Genomic DNA, 15,698 nt, shown 5'->3' with positions numbered 1-15,698 from the left:
CCAGTTTCATCCATCTCATCAGAACTGATTCAAATGAATTCTTTTTAACGGCTGAGTAATACTCCATTGTGTATATGTACCACCACTTTCTTATCCATTCATCTGCTGATGGACATCTAGGTTGTTTCCATGTCCTGGCTATTATAAACAGTGCTGCAATGAACATTGGGGTACATGTGTCTCTTTCAATTCTGGTTTCCTCGGTGTGTATGCCCAGCAGTGGGATTTCTGGGTCATAAGGTAGTTCTATTTGCAATTTTTTAAGGAATCTCCACACTGTTCTCCATAGTGGCTGTACTAGTTTGCACTCCCACCAACAGTGTAGGAGGGTTCCCTTTTCTCCACACCCTCTCCAGCATTTATTGCTTGCAGATTTTTGGATCACAGCCATTCTTTTGTATGGAAATACAAAAAACCTCGAATTGACAAAGCTATCTTGAGAAAGAAGAATGGAACTGGAGGAATCAACTTGCCTGACTTCAGGCTCTACTACAAAGCCGCAGTCATCAAAACAGTCTGGTGCTGGCACAAAGACAGACATATAGATCAATGGAACAAAATAGAAAGCCCAGAGATAAATCCACACACATATGGACACCTTATCTTTGACAAAGGAGGCAAGAATATACAATGGAGTAAAGACAATCTCTTTAACAAGTGGTGCTGGGAAAACTGGTTAACCACTTGTAAAAGAATGAAACTAGATCACTTTCTAACACCGCACACGAAAATAAACTCAAAATGGATTAAAGATCTAAATGTAAGACCAGAAACTATAAAACTCCTAGAGGAGAACAGAGGCAAAACACTCTCTGACATAAATCATAGCAGGATCCTCTATGATCCACCTCCCAGAATTCTGGAAATAAAAGCAAAAATAAACAAATGGGATCTAATTAAAATTAAAAGCTTCTGCACAACAAAGGAAAATATAAGCAAGGTGAAAAGACAGCCTTCTGAATGGGAGAAAATAATAGCAAATTAAGCAACTTATGCAGCTCAATTTCAGAAAAATAAACGACCCAATTAAAAAATGGGCCAAAGAACTAAATAGACATTTCTCCAAAGAAGACATACGGATGGCTAACAAACACATGAAAAGATGCTCAACATCACTCATTATTAGAGAAATGCAAATCAAAACCACAATGAGGTACTGTGAGTAATAATTTTTAACTTTTTTTTATATCTCCTTCTATTCCTCCAACTTATTTCTACTCTTGCTATTTGCTTTATTTTCCAGACTTCTTTTCCCTCTTTGCCTGTACTCAGTTCCCTTCTTCTTCTCATTACAGTTTTGACTTTTCCTAAAAATAGATCCAGTATAGAGCCTAAATATAAAGTATGTATATTGTGCAAGTTTAAAATACCTAACAGAGTCATTTTATAAACAGAACCTATATATTCCAGTGTTCCAGCATACAGTTGGTTTCTTGGACTATTTAAGGCAAATAGAAACAGGAAACAATCTTGATGCCTTCCCTTTGCTTTTATATGTTTGTCACACTGTCAGTCAGTCAGTTCAGTCAGTCGTCTCCGACTCTTTGCGACCCCATGAATCGCAGCACGGCAGGCCTTCCTGTCTATCACCAACTCCCGGAGTTCACTCAAACTCATGTGCATCAAGTAGGTAATGCCATTCAGCCATCTCATCCTCTGTCGTCACCTTCTCCTCCTGCCCTCAATCCCTCCCAGCATCAGGGTCTTTTCCAGTGAGCCAACTCTTCGCATGAGGTGGCCAAATATTGGAGTTTCAGCCTCAGCATCAGTCCTTCCAAAGAACACCCAGGACCAATCTCCTTTAGAATGGACTGGTTTAATCTCCCTGCAGTCCAAGGGACTCTCAAGAATCTTCTCCAACACCACAGTTCAAAAATATCAATTCTTTGACTCTCAGATTTCTTCACAGTCCAACTCTCACATCCATACGTGACCACTGGAAAAACCATAGCCTTGACTAGATAGACCTTTGTTGGCAAAGTAATGTCTCTGCTTTTGAATATGCTATCTAGGTTGGTCATAACTTTCCTTCCAAGCAGTAAGCATCTTTTAATTTTATGGCTGCAATCACCATCTGCAGTGATTCTGGAGCCCCCAAATATGGTCTGACATTGTTTTCACTGTTTCCCCATCTATTTCCCATGAAGAGATGGGACCAGATGCTGTGATCACACTGTAGAGAATTTTGTTCATCTAAATTTTGTTGCCATTAATAAAGATGGAAATCATGACCATTTAATCAAAGAGAATATTATATACAGGATCTTCCTGGTGTAGGGGACAACATAACTAGTTTTACCAACATTAGCTGCTCTACTTTTCTTTTCATAGGAGGTAATGATTACAGTGGCCATGATCATGAAGCATTCTAGCAAGACCCTGAAGGTTGAATAGGAAGCCCTTGCAGGTGTGTAATCAGCATTTTACTTCCATGCTTCACTATCTCAGTGGGAAGAATATCAAGTGAGTGACTCTGTCATTAATCATGACTGGTGCAGAGGTGCTGACTCTGAATTTAATACACACTTTTTTTTTTTTTCAATTTGGCACTGAATTTTAAAAAAGAAATTAAGAGTCTTCAAGAATATTTCATATTCCATTACATACGATTTCAGTATCTCCTTTTATGAGGCTGATGTTCCATAACAAAAACTGATGTTTTAATAATTATCCCTGAACTCTCATTTACAAACGAATTTATTTGACACGATAGAAAATACAGATGTTTTCTCTTACATGAATTAAAGTATTTAGAATAACTTTACATAATAGCATGAATAAATTTATTGAGTTTTACTTCTGGCAATTAATAAATGTATACCTTCTACTTTCTGGATAATTATAGCTATCTTGGGTTTAGATTTCTTTCATGTGCTTAAAATTTGACAGTGTTAAATTTTTTTTTAATATAAATTTATTTTAATTGTTAAAATTCTTATAAGAGTTTACTTATCTTTCTAAGCCACTTGCAATTTAAAGTCTGTTCACTAAAGTTTCTCCTGACACTTGAGACTATTTAAACAAACTAGTATTTCATATTTTGTCATGGCAGTTTTGAGACTCTTTCCTGAACCAGTAGCTTCATTGGAGTCAAGAGGCATCTAGGGCAAGTGAGAGTCTGAACATTTTACCGGCTGCTGGCCTAAATCATTCTAATGTTTCTACTTAGGTCATCATTACCTAAGGACAGAGAAGCTGAAACAGCAACTTCTTTCAGATTTTTACTCCCTGAAGGTTTTTGTTACACAAAATGAAAATCTTAAGAAAAGGAGGCAGAGATACTGCTGATAAGGTTCCCACAAGATCTTGCTTTGCAACCAGAGATAAATGATATGTCTTTAGTGTTTATGCCTTTTGCAAATTCACATCCCTAATTATTTTGCTCTATGTGGAGTCAACAATATTGATTCTTGCTTCTTTGTCTCCATTTAATGTGCTGCATATGCTTTTTAACTTACAGTCAATAATTATCTTACTCTTGTACTAACTTGAAACCATCTTGCTGCAAAGGAAATTTCCACTAAGCCAGTCTGTAATTTTATCATCATCTAATGAATAGTTTAGATGCAATTAAAAGGCTCTAATTGTCTAGGAAAAAAAAACAAAAAACAAAATACTTGTGATCTAAAATGTAATGACAGTTAGAAATATAAGAAAACTCACGTCTAAAATGAAATTCCATGTATACTGTCTGATAATGACATTTTTAGTATGAACAATAGATGGCCCATAGTATTTTAAAAATATCTTTCTTTTACTGATTGTATTAAATTTCTTATAATTTAATTTTATCTTTAGATATCTCAGATTTAGGGCATGGCAACCCACTCCAGTACTCTTGCCTAGAAAATCCCATGGATGGAGGAGCCTGGTGCAGGCTACTGTCCATAGGGTCGCAAAGAGTCGGACATGACTGAGCGACTTCAGCTCACCTCAACAAAAGTATACTTTTACAAGTAGAGATGTCTTGTTAGTGTGCTAGGACTGCCATGATAAAATATGAAATACTAGTTTGCTTCAACAACAGAAATGTATGTTTCCATGTCTTTGGAAGTTACAAGTCCAAAGTGCCAGAAAACTTAGTTTTTCCTAAACCTTGTCTTGCAATGGCACCCTACTCCAGTACTCTTGCCTGGAGAATCCCATGGATGGAGGAGCCTGGTGGGCTGCAGTCCATGGGGTCGCGAAGAGTCAGACATGACTGAGTGACTTCACTTTCACTTTTCACTTTCATGCATTGGAGAAGGAAATGGCAACCCACTCTAGTGTTCTTGCCTGGAGAATCCCAGGGACAGAGGAGCCTGGTAGGAGGCCATCTACGGGGTTGCACAGAGTCGGACATGACTGAAGCAACTTAGCAGCAGCAGCAGCAGCAAACCTTGTCTTCTTGGCTTGCAGATGGCCTTTTTCTATGCAAAGAAACTATTGGTGTCTCTTCCTTTTCTTGCTGGTGAGCTAAGTCACATCACTCGTGTCCAACTCTTTGTGACCCTATGGACTGTAGCCCATCAGGCTCTTCTCTCCATGGAATTCTCTAGGCAATAATATTGGAGTGGGTTGCCTTGCCTTCCTTCAGGGGATCTTTCTAACAGAAGGATTGAAGCCACGTCTCTTATATCTCCTGCACTGGCAGACAGATTCTTTAACATTTGTGCCACCTGGGAAGACTTTCACTCTTCTAAGGACACTAATCTATTAGATTAGAACCTCACTCTTATGTCACCTTTAACCTTAATAAACACCCTAAAGGCTCTATCTCCAAATATAGTCACACTAAGGATTAGGATCATCTAGACAGAGACATTATACAGACAATGTCACTGAAACTCAAATGGCATGTGTGAATTATTTAATGCAACACTCTAAACAGTTAGTGACATATTGGGCATAATAGTAACAAGTATGCTAAAGCAATCAAATGGTAGGTACTTGAAGAGGCACTTAGGGGCTTCCCTGGTGGCTCAGTGGTTAGAAATCCATCTGCAATGCAGGAGACACAGGAGACATGAGTTCTTTCTCTGGTCAGGAAGATCCCTGGAGGAGGGCATGATAACCCACTCCAGTATTCTTGCCTGGAGAATCTCATGGACAGAGGAGCCTGGTGGGCTACATTCCATGGGGTTGCAAAGAGTCAGACATGACTGAAGTGTTTTAGCATGATGCAGGTCAAGAAGAGACAGTTAGAACTGGACATGGAACAACAGGCTTGTTCCTAATAGGAAAAGGAGTATGTCAAGGCTGTATATTGCCACCCAGCTTATTTAACTTATATGCAGAATACATCATGAGAAATGCTGGGCTGGATGAAGCACAAGCTGGAATCAAGATTTCTGGGAGAAATATGAATCACCTCAGATATGCAGATGACACCACCCTTATGGCAGAAAGGGAAGAAGAACTAAAGAGCCTCTTGATGAAAGTGAAAGAGGAGAGGGAAAATGTTGGCTTAAAGCTCAACATTCAGAAAACTAAGATCATGGAATTTGGCCCCATCACTCCATGGCAAATAGATGTGGAAACAATGAAAACAGTGACAGGTTTTATTTTGAGGGGCTCCAAAATCACTGCGAATTGTGACTGAACCCATGAAATTAAAAGATGCTTGCTCCTTGGAATAAAAGTTATAACCAACCTAGATAGTATATTAAAAAACATAGATATTACTTTGCCAACAAAGGTCCATCTAGTCAAAGCTACGGTTTTTCCAGTAGTCATGTGTGGATGTGAGAGTTGGACTATAAAGAAAGCTGAGAACCAAAGAATTGATGCTTTTGAACTGTGGTGTTGGAGAAGACTCTTGAGAGTCCCTTGGATAGCAAGGAGATCCAACCAGTCCATCCTAAAGGAAATCAGTCCTGCATATTCATTCATTGGAAGGACTGATGTTGAAGCTGAAACTCCAATAATTTGGCCCCTTGATTCAAAGAACTGAGTCATTTGAAAAGACCCTGATGCTGGAAATGATTGAAGTCAGGGGAAGAAAGGGACGACAGGGGATGAGATGGTTGGATAGCATCACTGACTCAATGGACATGAGATTGAGTAAGCTCTGGGAGGGTGATGAACAGGGAAGCCTGGTGTACTGAAGTCCATGTGGTCTGAACTGAACTAAGACACTAAAGTTATAAAAAGCATGATAATGAATAATTACAGATGTTTAGTCTGTGATGAAAAGTCAAGTTCTTGTTTCTGGACTTAGAGCAGTCTTACATAAGCAAACTCTTCCAGAATTTTAGCTGACCACATACAAGAGAACAAGTGACAAGGCATTATCACATCTTAACCAAAACATATTCATTTTCTGTAAATGGTGGTGGGCCACATTTTCATTATCGATCTTTTGTTCAGATGGTATGCTTTAATAAGCCTCTGATGACAAAGAATAGCTTTGCCTGTCCACAAAAAAACAAAAACAAAATCTCTAAAATCAAGATAATGACTCAATTCTTTAATCAGATTAAGGAACTGTATAAACCACCAAACTTCTAGAGACAGGCTAACAATTTTATTTCGGTGAGCCTTAATACTTTCCATTTATGTTATTTACTGTGAAAACGAATAACATATCTTGGAAACTAAAACTGTGTTTTATTATTAGTCAGTTTACTTAAAGATGAAACAGTTATCTTGAGATATAGTAGAATCCATTTAATGCAAGGTTAGTATGGTGAAATCAGATTGTAAAGCAAGCATTTTATATATTCAAAATTAATATCTTAATTCTCTTGAATGTGGAGTTCTATGTTATAGTCTTCAATATAAAACCTTATAAAGTACTTCTGGTGCACATTAAAATTTGAAGGCTAATGAGCAAAGTTAAGAAATAGCAAAAGAAAAATCAATATGCAAGTGTATTAGTTTGCTAGAGTTGCTAGAACAAAATACCAAAGTTTGCATTGCTTAAGCAACAGAATTCTGTATTTTCCAGTTCTGGAGACTAGAAGTTCAACATCAAGGCATTAGCAGGGTTGATTTCTTTGGCCTTTTTCCATGGCTTGTAGATAATTTGCTTCTCCCTGGTCTCCATGTGTTCTCTCCTCTATGCTTGTGCAGCGTCAATGTCTCTGTGTCCAGATTTGTTCTTATAAGGGCACTAGTCAGATTGGATTAGGGCCCACCCTAACTGCCGTAATTTTTACCTCTTTAAAGGTCCTAACTATAAATATATTCACATTCTGAAGTACTGGGTTTAAGACTTTGATATATGTGTATTGAGCAGACACAATTCAGCACAATAACAGCAAAAATTCAAAATAGTCTACCTTTAAGATAGTTGTCAAAATCTGAGTGGCAAACGTGTGTGTGTGTGTGTGTGTGTGTGTGTGTGTGTGTGTGTGTGTGCATGTCTTGAGGGAAAGGATATGAAGTGGTTGAGAAGTAGAGAATTTTAAAATCTTCCTGCTTGTTTGTAGGATTTAATCATTTTCTTTTAATGCTAAGTATCTTTAGCTTCCATCCATGTAAACTGATATGTTTGTTGTCGAAATTAAGAGCAGAAATATATGTGAAACACATTGCAGAGTCTGGCAGACAAGTGCCAAATAAGTGTTTATTGAATTTATATTAATCTATGCCTTGCTTCATCAGACTCACATACACTGTCTCTTGATAACACTAAAGAAATTTGCTACCTGCTTGTTTTGATGGTTAAACACATTTTTATATTGAAAGGACTAGAGATTCACACAAAGTTGCAAAACTAGTAGAGAAGCCCCATAAATCTGTTGTCCAGTTTCCATCATTTGTAATATCTTATATAACTATACTACATTATCAAAGCCAGGAAGTTAAAATTAGTTTTTTTTTCAGCTTTATGCATGTACTCACTTGTATATGTCTGTGGGTTTATATAAGAGCATTCCACATAACTTATCACATACATATATTTAAGTAACCACCATCATAATCAAGACACAGAACTATTACATCACCAGAAATATCCCTCTTGGTACTCTTCTCCCAATTCTTTGCCCAGTTGCTCTCTATACAGTTTTCAAGATGGAATTTAAAAGACACTTGCTCCTCGGAAGAAAAGCTATGATCAACCTAGACAGCATGTTAAAAAGCAGAGACATTACTTTGCCAACAAATGTCCATCTAGTCACAGCTATGGTTTTTCCAGTAGTCATGTATGGATGTGAGATTGGACTATAAAGAAAGCTAGCACTGAAGAATTGATGCTTTTGAACTGTGGTGTTGGAGGAGACTCTTGAGAGTCCCTTGGACTTGCAAGGAGATCCAAACAGTCAATTTTAAAGGAAAGCAGTCCTGAATATTCATTAGAAGGACTGATGTTGAAGTTGAAACTCTGATACTTTGGCCACCTAATGTGAAGAACTGGCTCATTGGAAAAGACCCTGATTCTAGGAAAGATTGAAGGCAGGATGGTTGGATGCCATCACTGACTTGATGGACACAAGTTTGAGCAAGCTCTGGGAGTTGGTGATGGACCAGGAAGGCTGACATGCTGCAGTCCACGGTGTCACAAAGAGTAGGACATGACTGAGCAACTGAAATGAACTATGGTTTATTTTGGAAACTAGAGCCCTCTCCAAGTGTTACTTTTGCTTGTGTTCTCAGAATAAAGAAAGTTTTACTATCTTAAATTCTTGTTACTATTAAAACATGTATCCTACCTATTACACTGACTGCAAACTCTTTGAAGCCAGAGGAGTATCTTTTTATTAACATATATCAAATGGATGGATGCCTACTGGGATAATACAGTTTTCCACAAGACACCTATGATAATCACATTGGCTCAAATATTCTTAATAATTTACCTTGGTGGCTCAAATGGTATTGAATCTGCCTGCAGTGCAGGAGACCTGGCTCATTTCCTGGGTCAGGAAGATCCACTAGACAAGTAAATGGCAACCCTCTCCAGTAGTCTTGCCTGGAGAATTCCATGAATAGGGGAGCCTGGCAGGCTACAGTTCATGGGGTTGCAAAGAGTTGGACATGAGTGAGCAACTAATGTATACATGCACACACACACACACACACACACACACATCAAATCTACAATTTAAAAATACTATTTCTTCATCTCAATAGATGCAGAAAAGCTCTTGATAAAATTCAGTACCTATTTAAGACAAAAAAATCTCCAGAACATGGGTACAGAGGGAACTTACCTTAACATAATTAAGGCCACAATAACAAACCCACAACTAGCATCATCCTCAGTGGTGAAAAACTGAAAGCATTCCCCCATGGATCAGAAACAAGACAAGGATATCTGCTGTTAGCACTTTTATTCAGCATAATTTTGAAAGTCCTGGTCACAGCAATCAGAGAAGAAGAAGATATAAAAAGAATGCAAATTGGAAAAAAACTGTCATTGCAGACAACATGACATTACACAAAGAAATTCTAAAGATGCCACCAGAAAACTACTAGAGCTCATCAATGAACTCAGTCAAGTTGCAGGATGCAAAATTAATACACAGTAACCTGCTGCATTACTAACATGCTAACAATGAAAGATCAGAGGAGAAATTAAGGAAGTAATCTCATTTACCATTACATCAAAAAAGAATAAAATATATAGGAATAAACCTAACCAAGGAGCCAAAGATGGAGAAGCTCTATACACTCAGCAAAATCAAGACTGGGAGCTGACTGTGGCTCAGATCATGAACTCCTTATTGGCAAATTCAGACTTAAATTGAAAAAATTAGGAAAAAGCACTAGACCATTCAGGTATGACCTAAATAACAGGGAACAAGACCATCCCCATGGAAAAGAAATGCAAAAAAGCAAAATGGCTGTCTGGGGAGGACTTACAAATAGCTGTGAAAAGAAGAGAAGTGAAAAGTAAAGGAGAAAAGGAAAGATTTACCCATTTGAATGCAGAGTTCCAAAGAATAGCAAGGAAAGATAAGAAAGCTTCCTCAGCAATCAATGCAAAGAAATAGAGGAAAACAACAGAATGGGAAAGACTAGAGATCTCTTCAAGAAAATTAGAGATACCAAGGGAACATTTCATGCAAAGATGGGCTCGATAAAGGACAGAACTGGTATGGACCTAACAGAAGCAGAAGATATTAAGAAGAGGTGGCAAGAATACACAGAAGAACTGTACAAAAAAGATCTTCACGACCCAGATAATCATGATGGTGTGATCACTCACCTAGAGCCAGACATCCTGGAATGTGAAGTCAAGTGGGCCTTAGGAAGCATCACTACAAAGCTGGTGGAGGTGATGGAATTTCAGTTGAGCTCTTTCAAATCCTGAAAGATGATGCTGTGAAAGTGCTGCACCCAATACACCAGCAAATTTGGAAAACTCAGCAGTGGCCACAGGACTGGAAAAGGTCAGTTTTCATTCAAATCCCAAAGAAAGGCAATGCCAAAGAATGCTTAAACTACTGTACAATTGCACTCATATCACATGCTAGTAAAGTAATGCTTAAAATTCTCCAAGCCAGGCTTCAGCAACACATGAACCGTGAACTTCCTGATATTCAAGCTGGTTTTAAAAAAACAGAGGAACCAGAGAATAAATTGCCAACATCTGCTGGATCAGCAAAAAAGCAAGAGAGTTCCAGAAAAACATCTACTTCTGCTTTATTGACTATGCCAAAGCCTTTGACTGTGTGGATCACAATAAACTGTGGATAATTCTGAAAGAGATGGGCATACCAGACCACCTAACCTGCCTCTTGAGAAACCTATATGCAGGTCAGGTAGCAACAGTTTTGAACTAGACATGGAACAACAGACTCTTTCCAAATAAGAAAAGGAACATGTCAAGGCTATATATTGTCACCCTGCTTATTTAACTTATATGCAGAGTAGATCATGAGAAATGCTGGGCTGGAAGAAGCACAAGTTGGAACCAAGATTGCCGGGAGAAATATCAATAACCTCAGATATGCAGATGACACCACCGTTATGGCAGAAAGTGAAGAGGAACTAAAAAGCCTCTTTGTGAAAGAGGAGAGTGAAAATGTTGGCTAAAAGCTCAACATTCAGAAAACTAAGATCATGGCATCTGGTCCCATCACTTCATGGGAAATAGATGGGGAAACAGTAGAAACAGTGTCAGACTTTATTTTGGGGGGCTCCAAAATCACTGCAGATTGTGATTGCAGCCATGAAATTAAAAGATGCTTACTCCTTGGAAGGAAACTTATAACCAACCTAGATAGCATTTTCAAAAGCAGAAACATTACTTTGCCAACAAAGGTCCATCTAGTCAGTCTATGGTTTTTCTTGTGGTCATGTATGGATGTGAGATTTGGACTGTCAAGAAAACTGAGTGCTGAAGAATTGATGCTTTGAACTGTGGTGTTGGAGAAGACTCTTGAGAGTCCCTTGGACTGCAAGGAGATCCAAGCAGTCCATTCTAAAAGAGATCAGTCTTGGGTGTTCTCTGAAAGGACTGATGCTAAAGCTGAAACTCCAATACTTCGCCATACCTCATGCGAAGAGTTGACCCATTGGAAAAGACTCTGTTGCTGGGAGGGATTGGGGGCAGGAGAAGAAGGGGATGACAGTGGATGAGATGGCTGGATGGCATCACCAACTTGATGGATAAAAGTTTGAGTGAACTCCGGGAGTTCGTGATGGACAGGGAGGCCTGGTGTGCTACGATTCATGGTGTCGCAAGGAGTTGGACATGACTGAGTGACTGAACTGAACTGAACTGAAGGAGAAAAAAGAACCATACTCTTAAAACTCTAAGATGTTGATGAAAGAATTTGAAGGTGACACAAACAGATGGAGCGATAACCTATGTTCTTTAATTGAAAGAATCAATATAGTCAAATGATGATACTACTTAAGGCAATCTAGGGAAATCCCTATCAAGTTGTCAATGGCCGTTTACACAGATCTAGAACAAATTTTTTTTGTACAATTTGTATGTTAACAGAAAAGCCCCTGACTAGTGGAAGCAATCCTAAGAAAGGAAAATGGAGCTGGAAGAATCATAGTCCCTGACTTCAGACTACACCAGAAAGCTACAGTAATCAAAATAGTATAATACTGGCAGAAAAACAGACGTATGCCTCAGTGATATAGGATATAAAGTCCAGAAATAAATCCATGCACCTACAGTCAATTAATCTATGACAAAGGAGGCAGGAATATATAGCAGAGAAAAGACAGTCTCTTCAATAAATGGTGTTGGGGAAGCTGAACAACCTCATGTAAAAGAAATCAATTAGAGCATACTTTAACACCATACACAAAATATGCTCAAAATGAATTAAAGACCTAAATGTGAGGCTGGACATCACAAAAATCCTGGAGGAAAACAGGTAGAACACTCTTTGACCTAAATTGCAGCAATGTCTCCTTTGATCCACTTCCTACAGTAATGAAATAAAAGCAAAAATAAACAAATGTGACATAGTTAAATTTAAAAGTCTCTGCAAAACAAAGGAAGCCATAAACAAAATAAAAACAACCTACAAAATGGGAGAAAATATTTGCAAGTAATATTGTTGGTAAGGGATTAATGTCCAAAACAAACAGCTCTATATAAAACAAAATAAAGCCAACAAAAAATAACCCAATCAAAAATGAGCAGAAGATCTAAATAGAAATTTCTCCAAAGAAGACATACAAATGTCCAAAAGTAAATGAACACATACTCAATGTCACTAATTATCAGAGAAACACAAATCAAAACTACAATGAGGTATCATCTCATATCAATTATAATGATAATCATCAAAAAATCCACAAACAATATGCTATAAAGGGTTTGGAGTAAAGGGAACTCTCCTACACTGTTGATGGGAATGTAAATTGGTGCAAACATGAAGAAAGAATAGTATGGAGGTTCCTTAAAAAAACTAAAAATAAAGCTACCGTATGATCTAACAATCCCACTCCTTTGCATATATCCAGAGAAAATCATAATTCAAAAATATTTGCACACTAATGTTCATGCAGAACTATTTATAGTAGCCAAGACATGGAAGCAACCTAATTTTCCATTGGCAGAGGGATAGATAAAGATGATGTGTTACATTAATATATGCATACAATGGAATATTTTTGTTTAGTCATTCAGTCATGTCCGACTTTTTGCAACCCCAAGGACTGCAGCATGCCAGGGTTCCCTACCCCTCACCATCTCCTGGAGTTTGCCCAAGTTCCTGTTCATTGCATTAATGATACTTTCCAGCCATCTCATCTTCTGATGCCCTCTTTTCTTCTGCCCTTGATCTTTCCCAGCATCAGGGACCTTTCCAATGAGTTGTCTGTGTGTATCAGGTGACCAAAGTGTTGGAACTTCAGCAAAAGCCCTTCCAGTGAATATTCAGGGCTGATCGCCCTTAAAATTGATTGGTTTGATCTCCTTGCTATCTAAGGGACTTTCAGGAGTCTTCTCTAGCACTACAATTTGAAAGCATCAATTCTTTGGCATTCTGCCTTCTTTATGTCCAGTTTTTACAACTCTACGTGACCACTGGGAAGACCATAGCCTTGACTATATGGATCTTTGTCGGCAGAATAATGTCTGCTTTTCAACACTCTGTCCAGGTTTTTCATGGCTTTCCTGCCAAGAATCAATCATCTTCAAATTCCATGGCTGCAGTCACCATCCACAGTGATTTTGGAGCTCAAGAAGAGGAAATCTGTCACTGCTTCCACATTTTCCCCTTCTATTTGCCACGAAATAATGGGGCCAGATGCCATGATCATAGTTATTATTTTTTTAATATTAATCTTAAGCTGGCTCTTTCAGTCTCTTACTTCACCCTCATCAAGAAGTTATTTAGCTTTTCTTCACTTTCTGCCATTAGAGTGGTGTCATATAGTTATTTTGTTATTTTTATAGCTGAGTATCATATAATGGAATAAGATTCAATCACTAAAAGAACAAAATAATCCCATTTCACTTAACATGGATGGACCTAAAGATAATTATCCTAAGTGAAGTCAGACAGAGAAGGACAAGTATTATATGTTGTCGGTCATATTAGAAATCTAATTTTTTAAAATGATATGAATGAACTTATTTACAAAACAGAAACAGACATAGATATTAAAAATAAACTTATAGTTAATAAAGGGGAAACATAGCAAGGATGGATAAATCAGGAGTTTAGGATTAACATTCACACACTACTATATATAAGATAGATAACCAAGAAGGATCTACTGTATAGCACAGGGAACTCTACTCAATGTTTTGTGATAAACTATATGGAAAAGAATCTAGAAAGGAATGAATATACATACATATAACTGAATCACTGCTATACACTTGAAACTGACACACATTGTAAATCACCTGTACTTCAATAAAATTAAAATAAAAATACTATTTCTGTGCTGTTGATACAAGTAAGTTGACTAATTTATACAAGCTTTGGACCCAATTTTCACACACATTTATTATATGAACTGGTACAAGCAGGATCAAAAAGCGATTAAAAATATAATCAATAATAACATGGTTTTATATTGCTGCTTAATATGCTATAATCATCTAAATTACTATCAGAGAGCCATTTTTCTATAAAGAGAGCTACAAATTGCTTAGGATGTTATGGTGTTCATCAGATGCTAAATCTGGCAGGTGGGTAATTATTTCAAGTTTCCTAGCAGTAAGTTCAATTCAGTTTGGTTCAGTTACTCAGTCATGTCTGACTTTTTGCAACCCCGTTGACTGCAGCATGCAAGGCTTCCCTGTCTATCACCAACTCCCAGAGCTTGCTCAAACTCGTGTGCATAGAGTCAGTGATGTCATCTAACCATTTTAACCTCTGATGTCCCCTTCTCTTCCTGCCTTCAATCTTTCCCAGCATCTGGGTCTTTTTCAAGGAGTCAGTTCTTCACATCAGGTACTGCAGTTTCAGCTTCAGCATCAATCCTTCCAATGAATATTCAGGACTGATTTCCTTTAGGATTGACTAGTTGGATCTCCTTGCAGTCCAAGGGACTCTCAAGAGTCTTCTCCAACAGCACAGTTCAAAAGCATCAACTCTTCAGTACTCAACTTTCTTTATGGTCCAACTTTCACATCCACACATGACTACTGAAAAATCCATAGCTTTGACTAGACAGACCTTTCTCAGCAAAGTAATGTCTCTGCTTTTTAATATACTGTCTGGGTTAGTCATAGCTTTTCTTCCAAGGAACAAGTGTCTTTTAATTTCGTGGCTGCAGTCACCATCTGCAGTGATTTTGGAGCCCCCCAAAATACAGTCTGTCACTGTTTCCATTGCTTCCCCATCTATTTGCCATGAAGTGATGGGACCGGATGCCATGATCTTCGGTTTTGAATGTTGAGTTTTAAGCCAACTTTTTCACTCTCCTTTTTCAGCTGATAGTTGGAAATAAGTAAAAGGTCTTACTTTCAAGGAAATATGTTGTGGTCATCTTGAAACACAAATGAATAAAGGAATGAACCAGTTGTAACTATAACAATTCTTGTCCCAACATGCAAATTGCTAAAAGACAGTATGATTATTTTAGTTTGTTTTACATCACATTCTTCACTGACTGCCCAGGAAAGTTGTATACAAAGAAAGAGATAATTCCCCAGAGGAACTATTTGACCCTTAGAAAATTAGTAGATATTGCTGGTAGGGGAAAAATGATTCAATGTCAAGCATTTTAAGATATAGTGGTTTAGACAAACATTCCTTTAATAGTACCTCAGGGCATTGATGCATATTTATCCATGTGTTCACATAATTGGATGCTCTAAAGGAGCACATTTTGAGAAA

Source organism: Capra hircus, chromosome 2 (genome assembly GCF_001704415.2).
Source record: "Capra hircus breed San Clemente chromosome 2, ASM170441v1, whole genome shotgun sequence".
NCBI classification, from domain to species: domain Eukaryota; kingdom Metazoa; phylum Chordata; class Mammalia; order Artiodactyla; family Bovidae; genus Capra; species Capra hircus.
The sequence above is the reverse complement of the archived record's forward strand: the minus strand, read 5'-3'. Positions refer to the sequence as shown.